Genomic DNA, 26,907 nt, shown 5'->3' on the forward strand with positions numbered 1-26,907 from the left:
TCGCTGTGGCCATTACCTGGAGGTGTGACCACCTGCCTCCGCTCAGGACGACTTGCGGGCCACCCCGGGCTCCCTCTGACTCTGGCCCTGCCATGTTCCCTCCACACTAGCGCAGCACAGGCTCTGGCCTGGGAGGAGAACAGAAGCTCTCTGCTCTGTGCCCCCCTTTGGGTGCCTGGACCCGGGAGCAGGACTGGGAGGGGGCTGTGACTCACTGTGACCCATGCTCCAAGATTTCCTCCTTGCAAAGGGCCTTAGGGAGAAGGTTCTCTGGCCTTCCTTTCTGCCCCTTGTAGACTCTCCTCCCGGGGCTCAGAGACCCAAGGTGTAATTAGCCAAGGGCACCTGTTACATTGATCCTTAATCCCAGATGGGCTTCTACTCTGCGGAGCTGTGGGCTTCCACAGAACACCCAGAGAGGAGGAGAACCCAGTCTCCTGTGTCTCCTGGCTTGACGAGGCTCTTCTGGGGGGTGCAGTCTCTTGACAGGCTCACGGTCAGCCTGCAGACCTCTCTTCCTCCATCCTGAGTGTAGACGGTGGAGGAGGGTGGGGGCGCGGGAACCCCTGGTCTGCCCTTGAGTGGGTAAAGGCTGAGGTGGCAGGTCTGGTCCTGCCCCTGGGCGGCCCAGTGGGTCTGTGGCAGAAGTCGGTGCCTGCTGCCCTTTGTGGTCTGGGAAGCCCAGCTGTCCCGTACGGGGGAACGGAGCATGGCCTGGGGGTGCTGAGTCAGCTCCTGCCGGGGAGGCATCACCCCTGGAAATCTGCATTTATCAGGCCCCTGTGGCCCAGGTGGGGGTGGGCGCTGCTCTTCTCTGAGAATCCAGCTAGGAATCAGGGTGAGAGGCCCCTGCCTCTGCTTCTGCCCCTCCCCCCCCACCAGGCAGCGCCATGAGCCACCTGGCTTGGAGACCTTGGCCTTGGGAGGGGACGGGTCACCGAAGGCCCCTGCCCACACACCCACCTCCATCCCTTCTTCTTGCATCCACCTGCTGGAATGTTCATACTGGCAGCTGAGGTTTCTCTATCCCACGCCTTCCTCTTTCCTGAAGTGAGACCTTCCCTGGCCTCTGCCGCGGGGCTGAGACGGCCGCTAAGGAGCAGGATCTAAGGAGAGAAAGAAATGGGAGCACTTCTCCCTTCCCCGGCCTGGGTACCGAGCCCACACCCCTAGACTGGACGCTCCCCACGGTCAGGGTCCTGATTATCTTGTCACTGCTCCTGACATCGGGGTCTGGCCTGTGGACAGTGTGCAGCAGGAAGGTGTGTTGGGTGAACTAGCAGCCGCCCTCAGGTGTGAGGGGCTACCTGCGGGACCCAGAGTTTCCGCACCCCGATGTTTTCAGGTCAGCCTCAAATGAGAACAGAAACTGAAACGTGCCCCAAGGGACGTCCAGATGGCCCAGGAAGGTATCTCTGGACCCCCCCGGGAGCCGTGAGGAACACTGTTTGAGAAACACTGTCTATACTTCCCTGTGACGCCCCCAATGACACTAATTTCACACAACACTGTTATTTGGGCTTTGTCCTAAACCAGATGATTGGGTCGTAAGACTTGGCGATCTCAAATGGAGATCAAATTTGGGGATCAATCCAGAGATGCTCGTATGTCAGGAAGTGTTTTCCTTGTAGCTCAGAGCCAACGAGAGGCCGTCGTTGGGAGGATCCTGGGTGTGTCTGGTGTTAATGTGGCAAAGAAGAGGCGTGAGGGCGGATGGTTGACCTGCGCTGGTCATCGTGCCCACCTGTGTTTCTAGAACAGCGCAGCAGGGCAGTCGGTCCCACCCCACAAGGGAGCTCTATGGCCGGGGGACGCTGACCAACGGCGTCTTCCTCTAGGGCAGCGCCAAACAGTAACAACAGAGCAGCGTGGACATTCTCTAGCAGAAAGAAATCCTAACGAAGACCCACAGGCTCCGGGCTATCACAGAAGTGTGACATTTGGGACCCCTGGGTGGCTCAGGGGTTGAGCGTCTGCCTTCGGCTCAGGGCTTGATCCTGGAGTCCCGAGATCGAATCCCGCATCAGGTTCCCTGTAGGGAGCCTGCTTCTCCCTCTGCCTGTGTCTCTGCCTCTCTCTGTGTCTAATGAATACATAAATAAAACCTTTTAAAAACACATTAAAAGTGTGTTTTAAAGAACACATTAAAAAAAATGTAACATTTGTCCCCTGGAAGGGAAAAGTGCCTGCTTTTCCTTCAGCTTTACTGAGAAATAATTGACATAACTTTAGGTAAGCTGAAGGTGTGCAGCGTGAGGATTTGATACACGCGTGTATTCGAAATGTCGACCACAATGAGGTTACTTAACACATCCTTCTCCGGACATAATGCACGGTGTTGCCCTGGTGAGAACGCAGAAGCTCTCCTCTCAGAGCAAGTGTACAGTCAGCGTTACCAACTGCGGTCACCACGCCGGACATTCGGTCCCCAGACTTTAGTCATCTTAAAACAAAACCCTTTGACCAACATCTCCCCCTTCCCCCTCGTCCCCAACACACCATTCTGCTCTGTTTCTGTGTATTAGATGGTTTTCTGTTGTGTTTTTTTGTTTTGTTTTGTTTTTAGATTCCACATATGAGTGAGAATCCCCAAAAAAATCTTTCCTGGCTTATTCTACTCAGCAAGAGGGATGGACCCTCGAGGTCTAGCCATGTGGAAGCAGGTGGCAGGACTTCCTTTTTCCCCGATGCATAATACTCCACTGGTGTATAGTCCTCTGTCAGGGGCGCTCGGGCTGCTTCCATGTCCTGGCCACTGTGACTAATGCTGCACGAAGTCCGCGACTTTGAGCAGCGACGGGCCTTCCTAGAGCCAGGAGGATGTCTCCCGGGCTTCACCCGAGACCTTTCTGGATCCTCGCTTGGAGCCTTGCTGCAGAGAGGAGGTTGCCACCGAGCAGGTCGGAGAAGGGACGTGGGGGACAAGACGTGAGGCTGCCCCATGGGGCCCGGGGCCAATGAGAGCCGCCGGTGCTAGCTGAGCCCCAGCTAGGAGGTCAGGGACATCTTGGAGGAAGGAACAAGGACGGTTTAAGACCTGAACCTCAGGCCCTCACTGTGACCTGCAGCAGAGCCCACCCAACAATCGTTGCCCTCTGATGGCTCCGAGTGGACTCTCCAAACGATTGCATGGACAGAGCGGGGAGGGCGCCGGATAAAGCCGGAGATCCACCATCCGCTGAGCATCTACTGACACCACGTGCTCTACCTACATGACCTCACTTCATTTTCCCAACATCCAGTGCGAGGTAAATGTTATTATGTTCCCACTCGACAGGTGAGCAAACCGCAGCTCCGAGGGATCGAGGGATTGGTCTGGGATCAGGCGGCAGCCCCTGAGCCAGCGGGATCTGAATCTCGTGCCCCCCGTAGCAGAAACGCGCTCGTGTGGGGCAGCGCCCAAGAGACCTGCTGTCAGACGTGAGCATCCCAAGCGGGGCTGAGCGCTTTTCATTAATTATTTCATTGATTCACACATTTCCTTCATTTTACAATTATCTATAGAGCACCTGCTATTGGCTATACGGGCAGGCCAGATAAAGGCCCACAGATGAGTATCGTGAGCCCCTCTGAGGGCTTCTCTGACATCCCCAGGTGGTTAGGGCAGCGGGAGGACCAGAACTGGGGGCACCCGGCTCCCACGGATGAACCTGCCTGCTTTTCCCATGGGATACAGACTCACGGGTTCGCTCCCTGTGTGTGCGTGGTCCTGGCCATGCACATTCGATGGAATATGATGGCATAATTATAGGAATAGATAACACCCCAAGCTTCCCTAACCACCCTGCTCTAATCATACACAGCCCCAGAACACATTGTAACAATGTGTCACCCATCTCCCAAGGTAGAATGCGCTAACTCTTAATTATAAGCCAGGACTAGAGATGAGTAAATAAATATGCATGCCAGTCTCAATGCTATAATTAGAACTACCACTGGCTAAAGAAAAGTAGAGACATTTTAATTCCAGGCCTCGGCTTGAATGTGGAGTTGCTGCTAGGGAACAGTCCATGTGCATTAACACATTAAGTTCTGAGCAAGTGGTAGTGTCATAAGAAGATAGGGTTTTTGGTTTTTGTTTCAGTGTTGTTTTTGTTTTGTAAGCGGGGCTGGGGTGCACTCTATATGCCACTTGATGTTTCAATTCTGTGTTTATTCCCCAAAGCTGATGATGATTAGTATTTTTCAGACATTTCTTACAGTCAATGATAATTTTGTTTTTAAAGATTTTATTTATTCATGAGAGACAGAGAGAGAGAGGCAGAGACACAGGCAGAGGGAGAAGCAGGCTCCATGCAGGGGGCCCGATGTGGGACTAGATCCAGGGATTCCGGGATCACGCTCTGAACCGAAGGCAGACACTCAACTGCTGAGCCACCCAGGCGTCCTGATACTTTTGCATAAGATGTCTAACTCGATTTGTATAATGTGTTGGCCCCATTTCTTGGCAATAAGGGGTCAGGTGATGATGGGATGGACATACACAATCTATTCATACATTTAGTATTTTTTCTCAAGCATCCACCTTATGCCAGGCCCTGTTCGAGGCAGTGAAAGACACACTTCCTGGAGCTTATTTTTTAATGAATGAAGGCAGACGGATAAATAATAAACAGGTTTGTAGCTAAGAACCCAATACACACAAAATGTCAGGTGGTGATAAGTGCTATAAAGAAATATGTCAGAAAAAAAAAAAAAAAAAGAAATATGTCAGGATGAAGGGATAGAGAATGAACCACCCCTTAGATGGGGTCCCTGGGGAAGATTCTGATGAAGGACATCAGGGCACAGACCCGATGGGCATGTGTTGAAAAGCACCCAAGCAGAGGAAAGAGGAGGTGCAAAGGCCCCGAGGCAGGAATCTGTCTGAAGTGTCCAAAGGTCAGCAAGAAGGCCAAGTGTAAGGAAATAAGATCAGAGAGGAAGACAGGGCCCCGTCGGATAGCCTTAAGGGTCACAGTAAGGACGAGGATATTACCCTGAGGAAGATGGGAGCCATTGCAGGGTTTTGAGCAGAGGAGTGACATGATTCAACATCAGTTTTAAAAAGAATTATTCGGAGGGCACCTGGGTGGCATAGTCGGTTAAGCATCCAACTCTTGGTTTTGGCTCAAGTCGTGACCTCTGGGATCGAGGCTGTGTTGGGCTCCATGCTCTGCGTGGAGTCTGCCTGAGACTCTCTCCTTCTCCCTCTGCCCCGCTTCTCATGCTCTCTCTCGCTCTAATAAATCAACAAATCTTTACAAAAAGAAAATTAAAAGAAAATGAAAGAATGATTCTGGTTTTGTGTGCAGGACAGATTTAAGGGAGCGAGCATGTAAAGAAAGCCCCCCCAGGGGTGGCCACTGTCCGTCCCTCTTGCAGTAAGTGCCTCTCATTGGGGTGGTGTAGCATGGTGGCTCATGAGCAGAATGCTGGGTCCCCATCACGGGTACGTGGTCCTCGACAAGTCGTTGAAAATTTTGTGCCTCATTCTACTCACCTGTAAAATGGGGATAATTACCTTACCTTCCTCGGTGGTTCTCCAAGTGCGGCTCTCAGGCCAGCATTATCAGTGTCCCCTGAGAACTTCCTGAAGATGCAAATTCTCAAGCCCCACCCCCCACCTGCTGATCCAGAAACCCTGGGAGTGAGGCTGCCAGATAAATGAGCAAGGCATCCGGGGAAATTTGCATTTCAAATTGAATTTTCTTTTCTCCCAGCCCCATAGCTGGTAAGGGTGCCATTAGGTCCAGGAAGGGCCACTGTTTGTTCGTGGACTTGCAACCACCTGGAAATCTGGTACAACAGCGGCCTGCCCCGGGGGCTGACATGGGGATTAAGGAAGATCAAGTGTGTGAAAGCTCCTAGCCCAGAGCCTAGCACTTAGTAGGTATTCAACAAATGTTAGGTCTTCACAATCATTCATCTGAACAGCCATTCATTTGACAACTGCTTTTCTCTGCAGTGGCCAGCTCCTATGGTAGGTGCTCATCTGTGTGTGCCGAGTGTGTGCGTGTGCAGACGTGGGCGTGCCTCTCACCCAGAAGCATTGCTTGTGGTAATATGACGCTGTGTGTTAGAATGAATGGGAAATGAAATCTCCCCCCTTTTTTTCTTAAGCCTAGGAAGTGAAGGGCTTAGGCCAATGCTTCTCAAGTGGTCACGTCTATAGGAATCACCTGTGGATGTTGTTAAACATCAGACTCTGACTCGGCTGGTCCTGGGTGGGCCTTGAGATCCTGCGCTTCTAACAAGATTCCGGGTGACGCTGAGGTCTGGGACTGGAGCCATACTTCGGGATGGAGAGACGTCCGGCTACCAGCATAGCCCAGAGCATGACTGGTGTGTGCTGTTACCACGTGGTGGTTACTCAGGTTTAGGGGTGAGCTCTGGAAGGGCAGGGGCTGTCCGAAGAGTTGTGTGCTCCAAGGGTGGTAGACACGGAGGGATGAACAGCCTCGGAGTCTGGCACTCAGTACGCAGTTAACGATTGCTCACTGCTTCCAATGACTCACGCAGGAGGAGCCAGTGTACCATAAACCCTGTAATAAAAATTTAGTTTTATCCAACAGAAAGATCATGGGATAACTCTGATTTTTAATACATCTGTTCTAGTATAGGATTCCCTTTAAGTAGTCTGCTCTTTTATTTTTTTTAGATTATTTATTTATTTATTTATTCATGAGAGACACACAGAGAGAGACAGGGACACAGGCAGAGGGAGAAGCAGGCTCCCTGTGGGGATCCCAATGCAGGACTCGATCCCAGGACTCCAGGATCACGTTCTGGGCCCAAGGCAGGCACTTAACCACTGAGCCACCCAGGTGCCCCAGTACTCTGCTCTTCTAAACACGTTCCAGGGACACGTGGGGGGGCTTAGTGCTTGAGCATCTGCCTTTGGCTCAGGGAGTGATCCTAGGGTCCTGGGATCGAGTCCCGCAGCATGCTTCTCCCTCTGCCTGTGTCTCTGCCTCTCTCTCTGTATCATTAACAAATAAATAAGTAAAATCTTTAGAACACACACACACACACACACACACACACACACACACACTCCAAGCAGGATTTAACTGATTTTTCAGATTTTAGAAATCGACTTCATGCACAGTGTGAGGCCCCTAAAAGGGCCCAGGGTGGTCTCCTGGTGTTGCTTTCCAGGTGTGGCCTTGGCAGCTGTGCCAGCATGGGAGCTGGTGACATGTCTGGGTACCCTGTTCCACTTCCCACCTCCAGGTTCCACCGCACGTTCTCCCTCACTGCCTGGTCTCCCTCTGGTGCCCTTGCCCTTGTCCCTCGCCTGTCCTGATCCTTTCTCCGGGAGACTCAGATGTGGGGGGATAGTGCTCGTCCGCCTGCAGTCCGAAGCCGCTCACACTCCCTGTCTCCCCATCCTCCTCTCCCTGGGCTCTGCTCCCCCCCAGGAGAGCTCTTCGCAGCCGTGCAAGCTGAAAGGGCAACGACAGCCACTTGTGCTGTTCGAGCTGGAATCCACATGCCGTAAGGCTCGCCCATTTCAAGTGTACAAGTCAGTGGTTTTGAGTAAATTCACGAAGCCGGGCACCCATCACCACCGCTGAATTTCAAAGCACTTTTTTCACCCTGTACCTTTTAGCACTCATTCTCCGTCACCCCCCCCACACCCCCCAAATCTCCAGTAATCACTAATCTTCCTGTCTCTGTGCATTGGTCTAGTCTGAACATTTCACATAAGTGGAATCCTAGACTATGCGGCTTGTTGTCTCTGCCTTCTTTCTCTTAGCAGAGCGTTCTCAGGATCCATCCATGTGGTAGCACAAGTCAGCACTTCATTCCTTTTTATGGGTGAGAATTTCCCTTATATGGATATACACCCATGTGCACAGCACCCTTCTTCACGATATAACATGGAAGCAATCCCCGTGTCTGTCCACTGACAGAGGAATGAACAAGATGTGGCCTATGCATACAAAGGGATCTTATTCAGCCTTGAAGTGGAAGGAAGTTCCACCATATACAGCAACATGGATGGATCTGAGGATATTGCGCTAAGTGAAATAAACCAGTTACAAAAAGACAGATACTGGGTGATTCCACTTACAGGAGGTACTTCAAATAGTTGGAATAAAATCATAGACAGAAAATGGGATGATAGGGTGCCAGCGGCTGCCACAGGGCGTTGGGATTTGTTTAATGGGGACTGGGCTTCAGCTTGATGAGACGAAAAGAGCCCAGAGAAGGATGATGATGGTTGCACATCATGAACATATTTAATAGCATTGGGCTGTACACTCCAAAATGGTTAGGATGGCATATTTTGTGTTATGTGTGTTTTGTCACACTGAAAATTTTTTTAAAAACTAAGTTGAGGGGGGCACTTGGTGGGATGAGCACTGGGTGTTATGCCAAATGTTGGCAAATTGAACTCCAATAAAAAAAATTTAAAAAAAGAGAAAAAAAAAACTAAGTTGAGGGAAAGACAGCAGAGTTTCCATCAGTCAAGCAGGGAAAGGCATATTCATGTTGAACTTGCTAGAATTTGCAGTACTACTTATTTTATGCTATTTTGGCCAAGTTACAGACAATGGATGTTTCAGGGGAGGTAGATAGGGAAGCATGGTGAAATCTTGTTTTCTGGGTAATTCCTGTTGTGAAAATAAAAATGTGTCTGCAGAGCTTATCTATTTTGCAATCTTTTCCTAAGGGAGAGGCTCACACTCTAGTTATAAGAGGGGAAATGTGCTGTAAAATTCATTACTATTAAACCTTTGAAATTTTATCTCGCTCCCCTCAAAGCCAGCATTTTATTGGCTCTGCGCTGCCCAGTGCTTTTATACTGGGGATCTGTGCCGCACAAAACAGAGCAGCTGTCTCTTTCTTGTGTATCCAGCTCCAAAGAATGCAGTGGTAAATTGGATTCATTTCTTTGGTAATTGTTGAAGCGATGCCTGGGAATGTTGAATTCATTATGGTGCTGCTTTACCCTTCTACAGATCTGAAAAACCATTACCGAAAAAAACACAAGCTTGTAATTTCCTTAATTACTCATCTGAGAGGTTCTTCTGTGCCGGGACAATTTTAAAAACTACTGCTCGGGTAATGGTGAGAGATGTGTCAGCTGCACTTACTAAGGTAAATTATAATGATGCAGACATGAGTGGGAGAGGAGACAAAGTGGAAGTAAAATGAATATGGTGGAACCATCCGTCGAATAGCTAACATATGCTCCATTTGGGGGCTCCATTGTGTACTAAAATATATTTTTAAGATTGTAGAATTCATAAGTTTGTATAGGGCAGTGGAAAAAAAAAAAAAAAGAAACCAGAGAGGAACCTTTGGGGTTTGTCAACAGCAAAATGCCTTTCCATTCATTGTACCTCTCAAAGAGTTGCACAGGTAAAGACAATCCAGTTTGATATTTGCACCTTTTTCATAAACACTGACCACTCATTCTTAAACAGAGTTCTGGATTTTAAGCAGGCTAACTGAAATTGTGTTAACATTTTTTTAAAAAGATTTTATGTATCTATTTCAGAGAGAGAGAGAGAGCGCAAGCCTGAGCAGGGGGAGGGGCGGAGCAGGGAGCCTGGATGATGGCAGGGCTCTATCCTAGGACCCCGAGATTGTGACCTGAGCTTAAGGCAGATGCTTAACTGACTGTGCCGCACAGGTGCCTCTGATGTTAATTAACATTTTTTGCAATTTCATTAGTAAGAAAAGGGTCATGTGGAAATGAATTTGCAGTGGATAAGTGTAGACAATGCTCTTTGTCTAGGCAGACCAGGACAGATCTCAGATATCTTGGGGGAATTTTTAAGGATTAAGAGGGGATCCGACATAGACATTAATCACTTAGGAAAAATGATCCAAAGCCCAGGGGGCATTAGTGCTGTAGACTGAATGTTTGCATTGCCTCTCACCCCTGGATTCATATATTGAAACCCTAAGCCTCAGTGTGGTGGAATCAGAAGGTGGGATCTTTGGGAGGTGATTAGGTCATAAGGGGAGTGGGGAGCCTTTATCAATGGGATTAATGGGATTAATGTTCTTGCAACGGAGGCCCCAGAGAGTTCCCTTGCTCCTTCTACCATCCTCCCAGAAGGAAAAGATTGTCTATGAACCAGAAAGTGGGCCTTGATCTTAGACTTCCCAGCATCCAGAACTAAGAAATACCTTTCTGTTGTTAGAAGCCCCCTAGGCTACAGTATTTGAGCGATGACACCCGAAATGCCCTAAGACAATCAGTACAAAAGGGTCAACATAAGGTAGGAGAAACCCAAGGAAAGCAAATCCAAGTTACAACTCAGAGAATTGCAGAGTAGCTTAAATAAAATAAAAGTCGCAAACTCCATAGAATGAGAAAGTCCAGGATTAGACAATGTTTTTAGCTTTCCCTCAAAGACATCTCGCCATCACTTTGGTCTAGTTCAAAGGTTTTCTCGTGTAAGAGTCCTATCTGTCAAATCTAGAAGATGTGCTCCAATCTCTCTCTTAGTCTGAAAGCCAGGATAATTTTGGTCACTTCCCAGGTTGATTTGGATTTTATATTTCTGTAGCTCTCTGCTTCCAGCTCCCAAGGAAACAGGTCTGCTGTCAATTCCTCTTTTGCACTCCAGTGTGTGAGTTTTACAAGCAGAGGCTATAAATCATTCACGAGGGACAGTTATTCCTTGCTCCTTGAGGGGGAAGACGTTTTTGAATTAAAGATGGATTTCTGCTTGGCTTGGTGTCCTCTCCTGGGTGCTTTTCTGGGTAACAGATCGATCATTTCAATTTCTAGCATTTTCAAGTAATTACCCAGGCCACTGATTTTCAAATTCTTGCTCGCTATGATTCTGAATCATAGCTTTAGTTTTGCAAGAACTTCCAACCTTATGTCCTCGCAGCAGCTAACACAAGTTACAAGTCACATATATCTTGAAAATGGCTTCAATTCAGACCTCGTTTCCCTCGTGGTGATTAGAGGTTTCTTCCCACAGTCCCCAAATGCAGGGATCGGCGGCAGTGAGGACTGAATAATCTTGCCAGAGCCCTCAGGTTGAAATCAGCCTCTGACCCCACTGCCCAGACCCTCTGTTTCTTCCCTTCCACTGCCAGATAAACTTATATTCTTCCCTGAGGGTTTCAGTTCAACAAAAATTAGGGAGCACCTGTCATGTGACAGGTTGGGTCCCAGGTGTTTAGGTGGTGACCGAGAGAAGCATGCTTCTTGCTCTCCAGAAACTTCTATTTTGTGTATATATATATATAAATCACACAAGAAGATATACTTCAGTATTACTTGGTGTTTGAAAAATAGACAGAAGTTCCCTTTAGAGCCCAGAGACGTGTGCTGGGGGCTCGGTGGAGCTGCAGGAGTGGGGAAGAGGCCCGGCAGGTGATTCTGAGGAGATAGGTCAGATGGCCTGGGGGCCCCAGTGGGATTGCACAGGATGGAAGGATAGGAACATAGAGGAAATAGAAATGATAGAATTTTTATAGCCTTTTGCTAAGAGATTCCATAATTTACCTTCAGCGAACATGCTGGCTACGGGTGTTTTTCTGGGGGGGATTGTACGGGTATGGAGGAAACCGTGGATGGATATATGCTAAATTCTCAACTTGGGTCTGCGGGTGTATTAGTCTCGGTTCTCAGGTCTGTTTTAGGCTGGGTTTTCTAGAGCAACGGAACTCACAGATGCAGTTGTGGGGGGAAGGGGAAAGCCAAAAGTGGGAAAAAAAAAAAAAAGAGGGAAGAAGGAAGGAAGGAAGAAAAAAAAAAAGACCAACAAAACAACAGTATGAGTAGTTGGTATGACTGACATGTTAAGCATTTCTGTAAAAATTACATGTGTGTATATAAAAGAGAAAGTTAAGAAAAGAAAAATAATGAGCAGTGACAAATGTATGATGATGTGTGCAGCATTGTGGTACCATACAGACAACTTCTCTGGCATAAAAACCCCCTCTGCTCCACCAATTCATTGCTTCCTCCCTCTCTCCTGGCCCCTGGTAACATCTGATCTTCTTGCTATCTCCATAGTTGGCCTTTTCCAGAATGTTACACAGTTGGAATCATACAGCATGTAACCAGATTGTCTTCTTTCACTTAGGGTTTTAAGGTTTCTTCATGATAGCTCATTTCTTTTTAGTGGTGATAAATAGTCCACTGTCTAGATGTACCACATTTTATCCATTCACCTACTGAAGGATATTTTAGTTGCTTCTATCTTTCGGCGATTATGAATAAAGCTGCCATAAACATTATTGTGTAGAGTTTTGTATGAATGTAAGTTTTTAATCATTTGGGTAAATACTAAGGAGTAAAATTGCTGGACTGTAAAAAAAAGAAAAAAAAAGAAAAAAAAATTTAAAAGGATGTTGGGATCATTCATCTTATCTGACATTGCTTAGACAATGGACGGTGGCCTGATAGACTGGAGCTGGGGAACTGGGTGTGTGGGATGCGTCCTGGGCCTCTGCTGGGAGGAGTTCAGGAGTGCGGTGGTCGTCTGTCAGCATCTGCTCACCCAGGCCTGGCTTGCTTTCACAGATTCCATTCCTACTATGGGCTGCATGTTTGTGCCCTACCCACCCCCCCTCACTTGTTCACCGCCGGACCCCCAGGGTGATGGTATTTGGAGGTGAGGCCTTCCGGAGGTGGTTAGGTTTTGGTGAGATCGTGAGGGTGAGGCCTCACAAAGGGATTGATTAGTGCCTTGATAAGACGAAGAGACCAGAGTGTGCTCCCTCTCAGTCATGTGAGGATGTAGCGAGAAGGCAGTTGTCTACAAGCCAGGAAGAGATCTCGCCAGAGCCTGACCACACTGGCATCCTGATCTTGGACTTCTAGCCTCTGTAATCGGCAAATACACGGTGGTTGTTTACGCCACCCAGTCTGTGGTATTTTGTTACAGCAGAGCAAGCTAAGACAGTTCCCATTACAGTGGAGCTATAGCATGCAAATTACTTCCGGGACAAGTAGCACAGGGACTTAAATTCATACTAACGTGTAAATGACTGCTACTAGATCTGTGAACTGATCTAGTAGTGGGTGGAGGTGTGGAGGGAACCCTGAGTCAGAAAGGCTTAGAAGAAAGTCTGTCACTCTGGATTGGGTTAAAAGGAGAAGTTATAGAGAAGTTCTGCTGGTCGGGCTGGCTCTGCTAAGGAAAATAAAGTACAGATCTGGGTTCAAGTCCCAGCTGTCACTTATTGGCTGTATTGCCTTAGGCAGGTGACAACCTCTCTGGAAGTAAAGGCACCTACCTCACGTGGCTGTCTCAGAGGGAAATGGGATTGCATGTATGTACAGTGCAGTGTTTGTCAGTGTTAGGTAGGTGGTTATTTTTTTTAATTTTTTTTCTTAAGATTTTATTTATTTATTCATGAGAGACACAGAGAGAGGCAGAGACATAGGCAAAGGGAGAAGCAGGCTCCCTGCAGGGAGCCCGATGCAGGATTCAATCCCAGGACCCCGGGACCACACCCTGAGCCAAAGGCAGACGCTCAACCGCTGAGCCACCCCGGTGCCCCTAGGCAGGTGTTTTTTCCTGTTTTTCCCAAATGGGATGCTCAGAGTTGGCCTCAGGCACCCTTTCCCCCTTATAAATGTGCCCACAGTCCGAGCAGGTGTTCACTGTCACAACTTACCATTTGTTGGTCTCGCTGTCCTCAGCCTACAAGAACCTGGCAGGGCTGCTCCTGCCTCAGTCACCCCAAACTGCTGTGAGAGATGAGTAGAGCTGAGTATTGGAGCGTGTGTGTGTATGTGTGTGCGTGTGTGCACATGAAAGACAGAGTCCTAGTCCAGGCCTTGTCCCTGAGGAGCCTGGAGACCCTGTGGGATCAGCCCACCTCGTCCCAGTGATCTGGGCCCCAGCAGTACCCCTGGGCTGGTCGGTGCTCTGGTCAGCGAGGCTCCCAGCTGTCCAGGCCAGGCCCCGGGCCCTCCCTTATGATCTGTTCCCTGGCCGGAGTGACTGTCCATCTGCCACCACTGCCCCCCGGATCCTTCCCAGCCCGGCCTCCTCGGCCCCAGGCCATCATGCTCCCTCCTTCGAGAATCCCCCTCTCCTCTCCCCTCTGCACAGGAGATGCTCTTCGCATTACAAAGTCCTGTACCAGGTGAGGCAGGGAAGCCGGGCTGCTTCCTCAGTGGGTGGTCTTCCAGGGACCCAAGAAAGGTGGCCTTTTGTCTTTGTAATAAAGGACTGGCCATTTGGTGTCAAAACTGCCCCAAATCCTGTACCTGTGGTTGGAGATGACGATGGCAGCTGACATGACCCAAACCTGTGGTTTCTTCTGGTTTTGGAGAAGAAGTGCGGAGGCTCCCTGACGCTGCCATTCCCTCTGCACCGGCTCGCAGGCTGCCGGGCTATGCTTGCACACATCGGTTTATTTGCTGTTTTCAGTATTTATTGCCTAATGAAATGACAAATTGCATCGGATGCAGCTGTCTCGTCAATGAGGAAGCAAAGTAATTAAGTGTTAAAATTATATTGCTTCAATCCCCAAGCTGTGCTTGCTTCGTTGAATGGCTAAATTGAATGGCTATAAAAGATCCCAGTGCAGGCTTGGTAAATGGCCTGTCACATCCTGTAGGAAGGGAACTCCATGGTCAATAAGACCTTCTGGACTTCTCGTGTCAAAATGACAAATGGATCATGCTTTCCTCCTGAATAATGATCATTTGTCACCTGCTGGTGGCAGAGGAACAGGCCGGGGCTGCTCATTTACCTAATCTGCTGAGGATGACTCTGTTGGGGGAGCTGTAAGTTCCCAGGCCTGGCCTCCCCACTCCGGCCCCCGCAGCCTCTCTCCATTTCTGATCCTGAGACCAAGGGCCCATTCCCAGAACATGAGATTTTGTTTTGTTTTGTTTTTGTTTTTGATTTGTGGAAAAAATATATAACATGATACTGATCAATTTAACCATTTATAAGTGGTGACCTTAGGGGCATTCAAAACATTCCCGTTGCTGTGTGACCATCGTCCATCAACTATGCCCCAAACTTTATCATCTCAAACTCTGTCCCCATCACACCACGGTTCTCCCTTCCTCCTCCCCCAGCCCCTGGGAATCCCTATTCTGTCTCCCGCCTCTGAATGTGTCGGCTCCAAGCACGTCAGTGAAGGAGAATCCTGCAGTATTTGTCTTTGTGTCTGGCTCATTTCACTGGCCACGTGTCCAAGGTCCATCCATGCTGCAGCATCCATCAAAATTCCAGTCCTTTTGACAGCTGTGTGATATTCCACTAGGCGGGTTTGGGAGAGGATCCGTCTCAGGACCCCTGGCTGGCTCCCTCTCAGGCCTGGGCCCTGCCCGCCCCGGGTGCAGCCATCGTCGCTGCGGGTCGTGAGGCCAGGCCTCTCTGCTACCTTCCCCCCGGGGGCACGGTGGACTGCCCCTCCCTCCCTCCTCTTTGGCTCTGGGTCTACGAGCCACGGATGCACTGAGGGGATTGTGGGGGAAATACGGAAGATGCCAGGAGGGAGTTATTTCTTGGATTTTGTGAAATGCTAAGATGCTAACAAACACTGAGCAGGAAATCTGTTTGCGTTTAGACAACCAGCCCTTCAGAGCGACCCTCTGTGGCTGTTGCCATGGGGATAGTGGAGAGGTGATGGTCAGTCCATCTCGGGGTCTGCAGGGCAGGGGACTGTTGGCTTCCCTGGTTAGTCGGTGCTGGGTTAGTTAGGAGATGTAGGGTCGCTCCACGGGGCACACCTTCGCTCTGTGTATCTCTCCACCCAGAACACCTGGGGAGCCTCACCTTGCATGAGAATGTGAGCTGAGTCCTGGCACCCCTGTGGCTATTATGTGACCATGAAGTCACTGCACATTCATCTCAGAAGGAGCTAACACTCCTTCTTACTACAGGTGGGGAAACTGAGGCCCCGGGAAGCAACAGCAGGTGCCAAGGCCCCTCAGCTGGGACCCGATCATGGTTCCCTTGGCTCTTCTGATGTCCCCTCCACATGGCACAGCAGGTGCACCTTCCAAACTGACAAGCGGGCAGCGGGCCTGGGGGAGCCCGTGCGGTCAGCCGAGGGTCAGGGTGATCAGTGGGGGGAGCGGTCGGTCCCAGATGCGACCAGACTGGCGCTCGTTTCCACCTGACACTGAGCATCGTCCCTATTTGGGTCAGGAAGACCCTTTTTACTCCTGAAATATTTAACTGTCCGAAGATGGTGTTGGCTGATGTCATGTTTTCAGAGAATCCCTCATGTGTTATTGCTTTTAAAGGAGAAAAATAACCAAGCCCAATAAAACGTTGTTGGACCTCATTACTAGACGCTGAGGAGGTCACGTTAGACATGAGAACACAGAACGAAAGGGGGCCAATGGACTCCCCTCCTGAGCGGAGCAGTCAGGGAACGGCCAGGCCGGTCGGGGTTGGGATGGGGCTCACCGCTTGTGCACCTGCCTACTCATGAGGCTTAGCCACACAAAGGTTTATTCGTTCACACAAAACTTCCCAGGTAGTTGGTGTAGACTGTAGTCTCTGTGCCCCCCAAATTCATATGTTTAAACTCGATCCCCAATACGATGGTGTTAGGGGGTGGGGCCTTTACCAGGTGCCGAAGTCATGAGGCGGAGCCCCCATGATGGAATCGGTGCCCTTGTAAGAGAGACCCAGGGAGCTCCGTTGCCCCTTCTGCCAGGGGAGGACATGGGGAAGACAGCGGCTCTGAACCAGAGCTGGACACCAAATCTGTGGGCACCTTGGACTCAGACTTCCCAGTCTTCAGAACCGTGAAAGACAAATTTCTGTTGTTTGTAAGCCACTTAGTCTGTGGTCGTCTGTTCTAGCAGCTCAAACAGGCTAGGCATTGGGTGACCCAGAGCCGGTGTGGTGGCTGCGTGAAGTCAGCAGGGACCCGGCTTCCTCTGTCTTCCGTCTGGCTGTGCTTCACTTCTGATCTCAAGGCAACCTCATAGCCTAAAATAGCTGCTGCAGCTCCAGCCATTACATTCCCAGTTAAAGCAGCAGAAAGGAGAGAGAGAGGAAGAAGAGCTCTCTCGATTGTTTGGGAAGCACTCTGGTCTTCTGTGCCCCCTAGACGGTGAAGGGGCATCTAGGGGTGGGAAGAAGGGGCACCCCCACAGGCATTTCTGGGCGAGGTGGCTCCCACAGGCCACAGGCAGGGTTGCTGGGTGTCAGGACTATGCCCTGAGCAGCCTCGCTCAGGGTGGGGTGTGGTGCACCAGGCCACGAAGGGTGGCTTGCAGGGGGACCCATGGCCTGGTTTTTGCCTTCGGGCAGCTGAGCCCCGATGTGAGCTCCAGGTCCTCCTACCTGCCCCGGCCTCCCTGCTCCCGTTCTCTGTCTTCCAATTTGGCCCCTGCCTTGCCCGTCCCTTTCTGTTCCTCCGCAGCTCCTCGCTGGCCTCCCCCGATGCCATCTGTCACCACCCCCCAGGTGTCACCGCTCTCAGGTCCTCCCAGCTCCCCGCTCACTCCAGCGCAGGCCCCGGGGAAAGGGAGCCTGAGAGGGACCCAGGGTGGATCAGGTGAGAAGTCGAAGGCCCCGGGGTTGTGGGGGTGACCCGACAGGCCATCACCCCCTCTTCCCTTAGATGTGATGCCCTGAGATCTTTCCATGGCTCTCTGTTGCCACCTTCCAAACTACCCTTCCGGGGGCACAATCACGCATTATCTGAACCACCTGCAGTTTTACACTGGGCCCCGGGGACAGCGGCCAGGGAAACAGCTGGCTCTTTATTCGAGGACACAGCTGCCAGCCCCGCACAACGGCCGAGGGCTGCTTCTTGGAATAAAGCCAGCAGTGGCACATGTGTCCCCGGGCGGGAAGGGCACTCGGGGGACGTGATTACACGGGCGTGAGCAGTGCACTGGGGTCTGAATTCGCCCTTCCTGAGCCGGGTTGGGGGCCGTGGCCCGGCCCGAGGCCAGCTGGAGGCTTGCGCTCTGCAGCCGAAAATAGCGGGAGCTTGGGCCTGAGTTTTCCTTTTCCAGATACGGGCCCGGCCAATTCCCACACATCAACTTTCAGGGATTTCAAATCCTCAAGTGCTTCTTCCTGAAGGACATAAAAGCTTGAAAACATCTCCTCACAGGGCCCATCATCCGACCGGAGTTCTTCTGGGTCTCCTTAACTCTCCCCCTTCCCCTCTTTTTTTTTAAAAGTAAAATGACATTTATTTTGCTTACAGTGAGACCCTGGAGCTCCCCGGATCTGTCCAGTGTGGGGTGCTGGAACAGCGCTGGTGCCGCGTGCTGGGAGATGCTGCGCCTCTCGTGGGGACGGTTTGGGTTGGTTCCTGTTGACCTGGATGGTCGGCCTCCGAGATACCCTCAAGTGGAAAGAGCCGGTGGCAAACACGATAACACGGTATTACTCGGTTTTTAAAGAACAACCTGCAGACTCAGAACCTACAAATGCGTGTGAGCTTGCAAGGACGCAGGGCAGGAAGCTCAAGTGCAGTGGAATCACATCCTCACTCCATCCGCGGAAGCCAGGGGGAGGCGGTGGGAGTTAAGGAGACGTCATTCCCTGTTCTTTCTATGTTGTTTAATATGCTGCAGTAATGAAATACCAGTTTTATGTTAACTAATTAAATGGATTGCTTTAAAATTTCAAAGGAAGGGTCCTTGCAACCCTGCAATTTCAGTGGTCAGCGCGATCTTCCGCACATCCAACCATGAATCCCTCTAGAGTGGGGGCTGCTGGCTGCTTTTGTATGTTTTATGTCTCGGCCCTGGAGTCAACTATTTCTCCAAGGAATGTGGGTCTCTTTCCATGGAGAATGAAATTTAAAAGCCAAAATGCAGGTGCTGAGTGTGCTCATTGCTTTGAGGGTGTTGCTGATCACAGACTCCTTCAGTGGGTAGGACTAGGGAATGTCTGTCAGTCTATTATCTATCATCTATCTATTTATCAGTCATCTGTCTGTCCCTCCAACTATTTATCTATCAGTCATCTACGTATCTATCTAACTATCCATCTCTCATCTCCACCTATCATCTATCAATCATCCATCTATCCATCCAACAGTCTACCTATCATCTATATCATCTATCAGTTATTTATCCATCCAACTATTTATCTATCCAACTATTTATCTGTCATCTATCAATCATCTATGTATCTACCCAACTATCCATCTATCAAATCTACCTATCATCTATCAATCATCTGTCTATCCATCCAACTATCTACCTATCATCTATATCATTTATCTATCTATCATCATCATCATCATCATCATCATCATCATCATCTCTAGCTATCTATCACCTATCTATCTTCAAACCTTAAGTTCATACAGATACTTTCTAATCCAATTCAACCCCTTAGGGCTGGCTCAAGATTTCCCTCTTTCCAAATCTGTAAACTGACTTCAATGACCATGAGAAACCTGCCTCCCATTATCCTTGTATGTTTACTTACTAGACCAACGTCTCTCCGTGTGACCAATCTCTCCTCACTGGCACTACCTCCTCCCGTATGTAGATGCTTCTCTCTTGGACCCTGTGCTGGGCCAGGTTTCCTCACCCTGCTGGACACCCTGCCTAGGCTGTCCCCCACATGGATGTCCTTGTCACCTTGCTTGGGCTCCAGCCCATTGAGCTGGGCTGCCTCTTGCCCCTTCTTCCATGTGGATGCCCCCTGTCCTCAGTTGGGTTCTGATACCTCCTGCCACCCCCATTATGTGGGCATCCTCTATTCTGCTCTATATTGGGTTACCTCTTTGCCTGAATGCCTTCTTCACCTTCTCAGGCTCTGACACCCAAGCAGCCTGCTCCCCCCAAACTTCAAATACCTCTTTTTCTCTGTGATTGGACTCTGACATCTTACCCTGGCCAGCAGCTCCTTCTGGCACTTAGAGGGACACCTGCCTTGCAGCACCACCTATGGCTTTTTGGACTGAAATGTTCAGGACAGGGAGAGGGGAGGAGCAGGAGCTGTAGACACTTCTTTACCTAAAGCGTTCTCAGCTATTTCCTATTTCCATCCTATCCCTCTTGAGTGGGGGCATCCGTCCAGACATCTGTGATGGCTCCTGCCATGGTTCCTGGTGTTGCCAAACCCATCCACCTGTAGCTGCTTAGCACTGCTTTCATCATTCCGAATAACTCGAGGAATCTACATAGTAGTCCTTGTCGAAAGGGAGAAAACAGAATGAAGACAATAACCACTGACAAAATGGAGACAACACTATCATTATTTACTGATGGATGGAGACACACAAAATCCTCAAGAGAATCAGCTAAAAAAACTACCACGCTAGGTAAGGGAATTCATTAGGATGTCCATATAAAGAAAAACCACACAAATTCCTAGATTTCTTATAAACCAACAGAAACCATTAGAAGGTAAAACTGGAAAAAACTCCTCTGGCAATTGCCCTCATGGTCGGACTTCCAGAAAGGCTGGTTGTCCAGAATGTCGGAGGTGGAGCCAGGGTAGGGACCTGCTTTGTAGGACCAGGGCACCCCAATGCTTGACACTCAATTTCATGACTTATTTTCTTTTTCCATCTGGGAAGCAAAATGGAGTGCTGTGTGCTGTCATTAAGTGACAGATTGGTGTGCCCCTTTCTAAAAGATAAATTATACATTTTCAGAGCTAGAACATGTGCTATTCACAATGTCCCTCTGAGAAATCACTCTGCCCAGGATATCTGAGTGTTTTTTAATGTTATTATTAAAGTAGAGAGAGAAAATGACCCATGGAACCTGCCTCAAATGAGAACATTCTGCTTAGGGAGCTGCGTCCAGATGGTGCTCCAGGACAGGCTCTGGGGGTGTGAAGGCAACTCATGAAGAGGCCAGACATTTAAAAAGGAAAAGTGGTGCTAGTGCAGGGGTTTGAAGCCATGCGGGCACTGTCTGAATGTTGCTTGGTGTCACCTTGGGTGGAAGGACAGGCACTGGCAATGTCACCAGTCTGAGATGAACAGCTGTGCAGAGAGCCTCAGAGATGATCGACCAGGTGTTACGTCGACTCATGCTTTCACTTGTCTCTGCCTTGCTTATTAATGAGGAGCAAAGCAGGTGAGACCCCGAGGACCATCACTGCTTTGGGAAAGATTCTGTGGGGTGTGTTGGCTATATTGTCTTAGTGTCACTCTTGGGGTTTGAGGAGACACCTGGATGGCCCTGGATTGTGTGTTGGCTTGGGTGACCAGCTGGACAGTGATATTCTCAGATAGGAGTCTAGGAGAAGCGCCTGTTGAGGGCAGATGGTGAGTAGGGTCATGGTCAGTTGGGGCACTTGAGGGGTATTCAGGTAGAGACCCGCTGGCTGCCAAAGTATCAGTTCCAATTATAGATCCAGGGCCTGGGGAAATGGCTGCAGGGAGGGCGCACGGACCTGGGAGGGGAGTGGCCTCTGTGAGCTGGACTCCCAAGTAGGACCCTGTGTGTTACTCAGCTCTCACAGGCCCCCACTCTAACAGGGGGCTGTGCTGGGGCTTTTGGGTTCATTGTCAACTCAGGCCCCATGTCCACTCATCCTCAAAATGTGTGGCTACTCTCTTCCCGGTATACAGTCATCTGAGTGAATGACTGCGTGTCCTTCTGGGGAAGGATTCAGGGGACAGTCAAGGTAAATACTTGTTGTGATGTCATAGGGTTCTTCCCCTAGGGGACTGGCCACTTATTTAGTCAGTAGGTTTTGGATCTGGAAATTGGTTCAGGTCTGGGAACAGAGCAAGGGATCATGACTTTTAAAATTAGAGTGGCCGCCCTCAGCCCCTGACTCATTCTTGTGTTTTATTAGATATAAAGGTTCAACAGGGCCCTGTTAGCTGCCTGTCAATCTTGTCCCCGTGGGCACCAAGCTCTGTCAACCACCCCCATGCCCCCATGTTGGCATACCAAGCTCTGTTAACCAACCCCACGACCCCCGTGTTGGAACACCAAGCTCTGTTAACCATCCATCCCCATGACCCCATGTTGGGACACCAAGCTCTGTTAACCATCCCCACGACCCCATGTTGGGACTTCGTTAGAGCCCTGTCTTTCTAGAACCAGAACAATTTTGATTCTGCTTTCTCTCTCCATTTCAGTTACATGCCTGCAGCCAGAATTTGCTCTTTCTCCTGTTGATGTCACAGCTGATGCAAGCTGGTGGCTCCAGGCCAGCCCCCTGGTTAATATGTGTCCTTCTGTCTTCTGAAACAGGCAGCCCAGATGTCCCTTGTCCTGCTTCTGTCCCCATGAGGTGGTGAGGCTGGTGTCCTTGGAAGGCTTTCCGAAAAGCACGTCCCTCCCCAGCAGTACATTCAGCACTCTTCGAGGAAATATCCTCCTCTCTTGGGGTCTTGGTGATCACAGTCTCCCCAGGGGAGTGTTGCAGCAGGGACCAGGGCTTCAGATAGAAGACATGATATCATATCATTTATCCATGTTTCTCAGCACCTAGGCTACAGATGCACACCGAATATGGAAGGACCTCAAATGCATGATGCTAAGTGAAAGAAGCTAGTCTTCCAAGGGGGCGTGCTGCATAATACTGTTTATATGACATTCTGGAAAAGGCAAAACCATGAGGGGGATATCAGATAGTCATTGTGAGGGGTTGGGGATGGTGGAGTGCTTGACCACAGAAGAGTCACTGAGGGAGTTCTTTCGGGTAATGGAGCTGTTGTCCCCTATGTGGGTTGTGGTGGTAGTTAAATGACTCTGTGCTTTCAAACCTCATACTATTATATTAAAAAAAAACCCCAAGCAAACCAACAAAACTCACACAGCTATCTACTACACTAAAAGATGTGAATTTTGCAGCATTTAAATTAAAAATAAAATTTTAAATGTGAAAGAATACATCACATATACATAAAAGACTCTATACTGAAAAAAAAGAAAATTCACATTTTCAAGTGCACAATGAACATTTACAAAAAGATTTTAGAACAAAAAGAATGCTTTATTAAAATTTAAAAAGGAAAAAGAATACAAGCAGCATTTTTTATCACAATGCAATAAAAAGAGATATAGTTAATATAGCTAGTTTTACAAATTTTCTACCTCTGTTTCTTTTCCTTTTTTCTTTTTTTTTGGGGGGGGGGGGAGGTGGGAAGAGGGAGACGGAGAGAAAGAATCTTAAGCGGTTCCATGACCTTGAGATCATGACCTGAGCCAAAAATCGAGAGTTGGACGCTTAACCAACTGAGCCACCCAGATGCTCCCAGACTTTCTACCTCTTAAAAATCTCTTTGTATCAGAGAGAAAAAAATGGAAATTGCAGACTCTTTGGAATGTAAAGATACTAATAATGAAAACACTTGTATCAGATGTATGAGATGTAGCTAAAGCAATTCAGAACTTTAATACATTAATAATAAACAAGTGTGAGTGATTCAAAAATTAAACTTCTAACATAAATGAATAGCAAAATAAAAACAAAATAATCCTAAATGAAACAGAAGGAAGGAGTTAATAAAGATAAAGTCAGTAACAAAATGAACCAGAAAACATAACAATGGTAGTTAAATCCAAAAAGTTGATTTTTTTAAGGTTAAAGAATGAAATAAAAAGGATAAACCATTAGCTAATCTAATCTCTAAAAAGAAGGAAAACACAAATATACAAAATAAGATATGAGAATGGAGCAATCAAATAAAACAAAATAATTCTGCTCAAAATTATTGGATGGAGGGGCACCTGGGTGGCTCAGTTAAGAGTTCAACTCTTTATCTTGGCTCAGGTCATGAGATCAGGGTAATGCATAGATCAAGCCCCACATTGGGCTTATGGTGGATGTGGAGACTGCTGGACCTTCTCTCCCTATCCCTCTGCCCCTTCCTACTCCCTGCTCACATGCGTGTGCTCTCTCTTTCTCTCTCAAAAAATAAATAATTATTGGATGGAACCATATGAAATTGTCGATGGCAACTCATGGTCCAACCTACTATTTGTTCAAACTCTCTGCAAATACAGTTGAGCATCTGGATGGGATTATCAATATCCTATGAAATTACGAATGCCTGAGAATGACCTCAGAGGAGCTAGAAAATCTAAAATAGATAAATTATTGAGGACTGAAAAGAAACAATTTTCAAAGAGCTACCTCCAAAACAAATAATACAAGGTCCAGATGATTCATAGGACAATGATGCAAAAAAATTTCAAAAACAGAAAATCCAAATACTGCTTAAACTGTTCCAATGTATAAGAAAATAAAACTCTACATGGAGAGTGGTTGATAAGAGTCTCCACCTAAGAATCTTAGGACTCTTGTCATCTAGGGTAGTGCTCTGCTCCCACCTCACCCCCATGCTTTGCTATTGTGAGGAAACCCAGTTGTTTGTCCTGTCCGATATCCCACAGAATGGATTTTGCTGCTTACATCCTCATGGTGTCATTTGACATGTTCCTCTGTCCACTGTTTTTCTCATAAATTGGTAGTTAGATCTAAAAACTTAATCTGACTTCAATTTAATTTGGAGGAAAGCCTGCTCCATAGGGGTGCTATGTATTTCCATCAGGAGACATGTGGTATCTGGTTGTCTGTTTTTGTGATGTTAGCAGTCTTTGATGATGCTTGTTGAGATCTATTAATTCCTTGTAGGTTGCTAGGTGGTAATATTCTAATTTTACTATTTCTTCTTAAGTTGGCATCCTTCAATAGAAAGAAAATTCTTTTCATCAACTATTTGGCTATCCCAAGATATGGTTCATGTGGGAATGGTAGGAAAAATGCTTAATTCTTTATTTTAATTTGCCAGTTTTCCAGAGTTGGTTTCCTAGTATTATCCCAAGATGACCAATGAGGAATTTTGTGTTTTGTTTTCTCAATAATTATGAGATTACTATTTTAGACATATTTGATGTGTTTTCACCTTTTGAAATGATTAATCTTGTGCTCAAATTATCCAATATTGGGCTCTTTACTCCTAAAATCATCCACCATGACTCTAGTAATCTTTGATAACTTCGTTGCCTTCTGGTGTGACAGTTGTTCTAGGCTCTCCTTCACGTTGCCCGCCCCAGACCTGGAGTCAGTTATTTCTCCAAGGAGGCATGGCTTCCTTTTACTGACCACAACTTGGAGCTAGGGGGAGCATCTTATTTCTGGATTAGTCATTGTTTCCAGTTTTGTTCAGTGGCCAGCACCAGCAGATTACAGACCTACACAGTTTTTGCTAAGCTTGTTGATTTTACACTATACTTCCTTCTCCCACTCCAAAAATCCCAGTTTCACTGACTTGAACATAATTGCTTATTTTTTTTATCTCATGAATACACACACAGTAGTTCCAGAATAATGCTACAAAAACTATGACCAACAATATGAATAGCAAAAATCAGTTTAAGCTCTTTTTTTGGAGGAGGGGTGTTTCTTTTGTTCAGAGGCTGTCTCCCACTCAATAGGTAAAATCAAGATGCTATGCTTTAAAGTCATTTGAAATAGTGTTCTTTATGGGGAAGGTCACACCTCAGAGACTTAGAGTAATCTGTTTCTTTTTGCTCTTATTTTAAAGTATTGCTTTTTAAAGTTTAATGTTTTAAAATACATAAAATATTTACATCAAATCTATAAAACAAGTATATTCAAGGAAGTCAACATCTAAACCTGCTCTCTCTTATTCCTTCTCTCTTCCTATAGATAACAATTTTTAAAATGTTAAAAATTGCTTGTTTTTTGCTTGCTTGCTTTTCTTCCAAATGAACTTCATAATCAACTTGTTGAGCTCCAGCAAACAAACGAAAACTCTGATGATATTTTTATTGGATTGTATTTCCCGTCCATAACTTAATTATTGGATTCCATTTCCATCTATTAACATCTCTATGGTATTGAGTTTGCTTATTAAAGAACAGGATGTCATTCTATTTGTTCACATTCTTTTGTTTTCTCAAGAGGGATTTCTTGTTTTTTTTCTCATGTAGGTTTTGGGTGTTCTGGAAGACACAGATGCTGCTCAGATATCTTTTCAGTTAGGAACAGGTGGTCAGCTGACAGCCTCCAGCAGGTACTTTTGTCAGGATACGATTTTGTACCCAATTCCAACATATGTGTGGGTTTCCTCCCACCACCCAACAATTCTCAGACACCAGCTGAGTGTCCTACAATCCACACAATTCTAACACTCCTTACCTGGAGATAGTGTCAGACTCCACAGGGTAAGGACTGCACCACCCTCCCCTCCCTTCAGATGCTGGTAGCAAGTTCAGGTTGTCATCTGGGCTTCTGACCAACTTGCCATAGGTGGGAGGTTCATTCAGAAGGTCATTCTCCTGGGTTAGATTAATTTGCTAGATTAATTAACAGAACTCAGAGAAACATTTTACTTATTGGATTGCAGGTTTATTATAAAAGGATATAGGGGCACCTGGGTGGTACAGTTGGTTAAATGTCCAACTCTTGGTTTCAGCTCAGGTCGTGATCTCAGGGTCATGAGATTGAGCCCCATGTCAGGCTCTGCACTCAATGTGGGGTCTGCTTAATATTCTCTCTCTTCCTCACCTCTGCCCCACCCCCCACACTCTCTAATAAATAAAGAAATCTTTAAAAAATAAATAAAAAGAGGGCAGCCCGGGTGGCTCAGTGGCTTAGCACCTCTTTCAGCCCAGGGCCTGATCCTGGAGACTCATGGGATCGAGTCCCACGTCGGGCTCCCTGCATGGAGCCTACTTCTCCCTCTGCCTGTGTCTCTGCCTCTGTGTGTGTGTGTGTGTCTCCCATGAATAAATAAAAAAAATCTTTGAAAAAAAAAAAAGATATAGCTTAGGAACATATAGATGGATGAGATGCATAGCGCCAGGATTTGGGGCAAGGGTACAGAGCTTCCATGCCTTCTCTAGGGTGCCTCTCTTCCCAAATCTCCACGTGTTCTCCAACCCAGACACTCTGAACCCCGTCCTTTTGGGCTTTTATAGAGGCTTCATTTTTTTAGTTATGATTGGTCATTGGTCATTAACTCCTCTGATTATTGTGTTTGCGATATTCCCCTCACGTCCCAGCAGATTAGGCAGTGGGCCTGACATCTCCA

At 47.8% G+C, this 26,907-nt stretch overlaps 1 long non-coding RNA gene across 3 annotated transcripts in view; it reads right to left on the minus strand.

The window, feature by feature from the left end:
• Positions 1-4,212: 4,212 nt before the first annotated feature.
• Positions 4,213-26,907, minus strand: part of LOC140601746 (uncharacterized) — a 41,498-nt gene continuing 18,803 nt past the window's right edge. Inside the window, exons 2-6 of one of the 3 annotated variants that reach the window (XR_012004797.1) lie at positions 26,013-26,152; positions 18,116-20,064; positions 14,189-14,361; positions 6,162-6,524; positions 4,213-5,482 (exon numbers count right to left, since the gene is read on the minus strand). This is a non-coding gene — a long non-coding RNA (uncharacterized lncRNA). The other 2 variants (XR_012004798.1, XR_012004799.1) reach the window with 2 other exon arrangements.

This window comes from Canis lupus, chromosome 12 (assembly GCF_048164855.1).
Source record: "Canis lupus baileyi chromosome 12, mCanLup2.hap1, whole genome shotgun sequence".
NCBI classification, from domain to species: Eukaryota; Metazoa; Chordata; class Mammalia; order Carnivora; family Canidae; genus Canis; species Canis lupus.